Source organism: Nerophis ophidion, linkage group LG07 (assembly GCF_033978795.1).
Source record: "Nerophis ophidion isolate RoL-2023_Sa linkage group LG07, RoL_Noph_v1.0, whole genome shotgun sequence".
NCBI lineage: Eukaryota > Metazoa > Chordata > Actinopteri > Syngnathiformes > Syngnathidae > Nerophis > Nerophis ophidion.
Genome location: NC_084617.1, coordinates 24,298,530 through 24,303,847, shown reverse-complemented (window position 1 = coordinate 24,303,847; position 5,318 = coordinate 24,298,530). Strand labels below are relative to the sequence as shown.

General features: G+C 39.6%; 1 long non-coding RNA gene across 2 annotated transcripts in view; it reads right to left on the bottom strand.

Annotated features, from left to right (window-relative positions):
* The window catches only part of LOC133556092 (uncharacterized), a 65,621-nt gene extending 61,764 nt beyond the window's left edge, over positions 1–3,857 (bottom strand). The window contains exons 1-2 of one of the 2 annotated variants that reach the window (XR_009807449.1): positions 3,672–3,857; positions 2,896–2,928 (exon numbers count right to left, since the gene is read on the bottom strand). This is a non-coding gene — a long non-coding RNA (uncharacterized LOC133556092). The remainder of the gene's footprint in view (positions 1–2,895; positions 2,929–3,671) is intronic. The other variant, XR_009807448.1, reaches the window with a different exon arrangement.
* Positions 3,858–5,318: the final 1,461 nt, after the last annotated feature.

Here is a 5,318-nt window from a genome sequence, read left to right as displayed (position 1 = left end):
AACATCATGTAAAAAAACACCTGTCTGTCCATTCACCGACAAAATCATGTAAACAATCACCTGTCTGTCCATTCCCCGACAAACATCATGTAAACAAACACCTCTCCGTCGATTCAACCATAAACATCATATAAACAATCACCTGTCTGTCCATTCACCGACATACATCATGTAAACAACCACCTGTCGGTACCTTCACTTACAAACATCATGTAAACAAACACCTGTCTGTCCATTGACCTACATACATCATGTAAACAAACACCTCTCCGTCGATTCACCCATAAAAATCATGTAAACAAACAACTCTCCGTCCATTCACCCATAGACATCATGTAAACAATCACCTGTCTGTCCATTCACCGATATACATCATGTAAACAACCACCTGTCTGTCCATTGACCGACATACATCATGTAAACAAACACCTGTCGGTCCCTTCACTTAAAAACATAATGTAAACAAACACCTGTCTGTCCATTGACCTACAAACATAATGTAAACAAACACCTGTCTGTCCATTGACCTACAAACAACATGTAAACAAACACCTGTCCGTCCATTTACCTACAGACATCATGTAAAAAAACACCTGTCTGTCCATTCCCCGACAAACATCATGTAAACAAACACCTCTTCGTCCATTCACCCATAAACATCATGTAAACAATCACCTGTCTGTCCATTCACCGACATACATCATGTAAACAACCACCTGTCGGTACCTTCACTTACAAGCATCATGTAAAAAAACACCTGTCGGTCCATTCACCTACAAACATCACGTACAAAAACACCTGTCCTCTCCATTCACCTACAAACACCATGTAAACAAACACATGTCCGTCCATTCACCTACAAACATCATGTAAACAAACACCTGTCGGTCCGTTCACTTACAAACATCATGTTAAAAAAAAAATCACCTGTCTGTCCATTCACCTACAAACATCATGTAAACAAACACATGTCTGCCCATTTACATAAAAACATCCGTACACAAAAAGTTTCCGGTCTATTCACCAACACACATCATGCAAACTAACACCTGTCTGTCCATTCACATAAAAACACCATGCACACAAACACTTGTCTGTCCATTCACATACCAACATCATGGAACCATGTGCCTCTTTGCGCTAACTTCCGGCTGCGCCAATCGTTGGCATCGTTAGCTTGTTTGCAGATGCCAAGCCGGCCGCGAGCCAAGAGTTTGATGTTTCCAAACAAAGGTTAGTTTGTTGGTGAAAGTTGGAAGAAGGAAATGAAAGCCAAGGAGAAACATCTGATGACTGCGGGGCACAAAACCATATGAGCAGGTTTTGGGACAGAAAGAAACACAAAAGAAGGAAGACATCATGTAAAAAAAGGTGCCAATAAAACTCATATAATATATATTTAAAGACAAAACCTCGTGTTAAAGGTCAGTGTTTTTTAACCATAGGGCAATATCTGTTTTGGTACTCAGTTGTAGTACTTTTTCCCACCACTTGTTTACTCTACCAATTTTTACAACATTGGAAAACATTAGTAAAACTTCTTAAAGGGTGAGATAACTCCTGGAAATTACTGGCTTAGAATGGTGTCTAAGTCAAAGGAAAAGGCAGGCTGTCTTCTTCTAATGGATTTATTAGTCTGTGCAAGCTGGGTAACGTTTGCTGTGGTCTGGAACAACATGGCGCACAAACAACTATCATATAAATTAAATACTTCAACTGAGCTCAAATATACCTACAAACGAGGCATAATGATGCCATATGTACATACAGCTAGCCTTAATAGCATGTTAGCATCTATTAGCTTCCAGTCATGCACTGACTAAATGTGCCCGATTAGCACTTCACACAAGTCAATAACATCAACAAAGCTAACCTTTGTGCATTGAAGCACAGTATAAACATTTGGTGGACAAAGGAGGAGTGACAGAAAACATGTCTTTCTGTGGCAGCGTCTGAGAAACTGTTGCGCCACAGTCCACACAACTACGGTGAGTTCAAGAACTGACGAAAGTAATAGGACAAAACGGCGCTCGCCAAATACTCTCCTCTGTGAAGCATAAACACAAACATATGAAACAGTGGGCTTTCTAACAATGAGGAGGGTTTGTGTTGTGTGAATGTAATAACACTAAGCCTGTTAAATTTATGTAAAATACACAATGGGTGTTATACTTTTGTAATGTTTATTTTATGTGTATATGTTTAGTCTTAATGAAGGAAGAAGTGGTAAGAAATCAAATTAAGGACGGAAAATTATTTAAAAGAAGTAACATCAGTCCTCAACAAAACCTTCTGGAGCTTCTGTTTCTTCATGCTGTTCACTATCTGTCGAGCTGCACACGCTAATTAATTGTGAAAACCCATGTGTTTACGTTGCAGTGTCAAAGGAATATAACTGTCATGCCTTGTTTTTGGACTCTGGTTTCCCATTTTTTGCACTTCCTGGTTTTGTTGGTTTCGTTAGTTACTCATTAGTTTCCACCTGGTCTCCAAGTCACGCCCCTTCCCTCAGCCCCACACCTGTTTCTCATCATCATAGTCACTATTTAAGTCATTTGTTTTCTGTTCCTCGGCCTGGGAACTTTGTTTACTGCTTATGCTGTACTACTTGCTACATGCTTGTGCTACATGTTACTTACTATGACCACGCACCTACCTTGCCTTGCCACACTGATGATTGTTTTGACCACGCCACGTAAGATCTTGTTTGTATTTATGCCTCTGTGCATGTTTTTGGTTTGTTTTGTACCTTTGATAGTATCTTTTGTTTATTTGGATATAGTCACGCCATTGTGCAGTTTTGTCTGGAGTTTAGTCTAGGTTATTATCCGCCACTCAGCGCGCCCTTTGTTTTTCCTTTTTGTGTTATAGTATATAAATAAATTAAATATGTACCTGAATTCACGCCTGGCTCGTTCCAAATTCCCTCTGCGTGGAAAAAGCAAAAGAAATCCAAGTCAAAGTCCTGACAATAACATCCTCATTTCACTGTCGGGCCCCCGAGCATTTGGACTCTTGAAACTGGACTGCCTTGCACATGTCCGCCATTTTTAGTTCATGCTTTAGTTTAACGGATAAAATGGCCAAGATGCGACTTGAAGAAGGAGAATGCTGTGATTGGTTGTAGTATCCAACTCATTCAACAATGCACCACTGTTCCCAGTGAGGGAACTTTCCACTGAGTTGCGTCACATGCTCTCTCCCCCCTCCGAACTGAGCCTACTGTTGCGATCTGCTGCTCAGCTCTAAACTATTTATTTTTCTATTTTGTATATTTCTCCGACTCCGTATTTCCTGTTTGCTTTGTCACCATGGTCACTCATTAGTCCACCTGCTAGTCTCGCCCCGCACACCTGCTAATAATTATCACCCTCCTATTTAAGCTCACCTTTTCTGTTCACTCATTCTCGGATCCTAATTTGCCCACACGCATCAGTGACAACTCTCATCCTTCGTATGTATTTTCTCGCTAGCTCTCATGCTAAGCCACTTTATATTCCAGCTTCCATGCTGAATGTTTTTGTTTACTCTTTTGTGTCCTCGTACCAAGTTTTAGTTTTCCTTGTGTTTTATCCTAGCTTTCACGCTAGCGTCTTTTGTTTACCTTTTCTCTTTACACCAGTGTTTTTGTTCATAGCATTTTGTTATTAAATAAATACCTTATATCTTACCTTTGCTGTGTTCTGCTTCGACGCATCCACGGGAAAACTACACCGGCATTACCATGCCGAAGAAAAGTCTTCACACCTACTCCCTTCCTCTCACCTTGTATTCAGTGTATTAAAAAAAAATCACACGTCTTTCTTCCTATTGTGCATTCCTTCTGCACTTGCTACGAATGTGACCTGTGCCTTTTGAAACGCTCGAGCTTTTCATATAAAGACAATGTTGTTTGACTACTTGATTAGAAAATTGCCATTACAAACTGTGTTGAAAGGGAAAAAAAGCGATTTGAAAATAGGTCTATGCACATGTTCTGTAAACCACAAGGACCTTGTTTAAATGTAGGGGGGGAAATCATGATATGACGACTTTAATGCCGTCCAAAAACAACAATAACTGTTACATGCGCGAGGAGGAAGAACGCGTAATCCAGTATTGTTCACTGGTGTTGCCATATTTAATGTGACGAACAAGATCAATAAGGACCGTGCATGAAATGGTTCACAATAACCACACCAATTAGCTTCTTTTAAATTAAAGTAATGTTTACATTTCTGGATCTTGTAAAAACATTAGCTTGATTCACAGCACCTGTATCATAATAAACTAGAAAATTCCTTTGGAAATTTGTGATGGGCTGAGTGTCTGAATCTATGAGTTTTGTGTGTAACTGTACAAAATGAGCCACGGAGCTGGCCTAAAACAGTAGCATGTTTACATAAAAATGCTAACACTTAGCATGTGTGCTAACGATAGCATGATCACAGTCAGCATGTTTCATATACCAATGTATATGACTCAAAGGTGTATGGCTGCGTATATAGAAAAAAAAGTGTAAAGTTAGATTAAAAAGGTAGCAAGTATAAGTTAGCTTGCAGTTGCAAACAGTTAACAAGTGTCACACACCAAGTGATATTACTCTGGGCTAAACGGTTGCAAAACTAGCTAAAAAAAAGTTAGCATGCTAATGTTAGTATGCTAGCAAGCTAATAGATAGCTTGTGTCACAAACCAAGTTATATGACTCTAAGGCAGGGGTCTCAAACTTATTTTAGATCGGGGGCCACATGGAGAGAAATCTACTCCCAAGTGGGCCGGACTGGTCAAATCACGGCACAATGATTTGAAAATAAAGACAACTTCAGATTGTTTTCTTTCTTTAAAAATAGAACAAGGACATTCTGAAAATTTACAGTTCACAATGTTGTTGTTTTTTTACACTTACATGTTGCGGTTAATAGTATTCCATCTTTATTTGACGTTATTTATACTTTCTGAATAAATTATGTGATATTGTTCATCAGTCAACTCATTGGTGTTCATTTTCTATCTATCAAGATAAAAAAAATGATATCAAAATCAAATTACAGAGGCCACGGGGAAGACCAAGGACACATTTGGAAGACTGTGTCTCCTGGCTGGCCTGGGAAAGCCTCAGGAGGAGCTGGACCAGGTGGCTGGAGAAAGGGAAGTCTGGGCTTCCCTGCTTAGGCTGCTGCCCCCGCGACCCAACCTCGGATGGACGGAAGAAGATGGATGGATGGGAATTACAGGATGTTATTTATGTAGCTTACTCATTTTCCTCGACTGGTGCACTAATGTCATGTGGTTTATATGTGTTTTTACATATGTAGCATTATCGACAAAGATACAAAC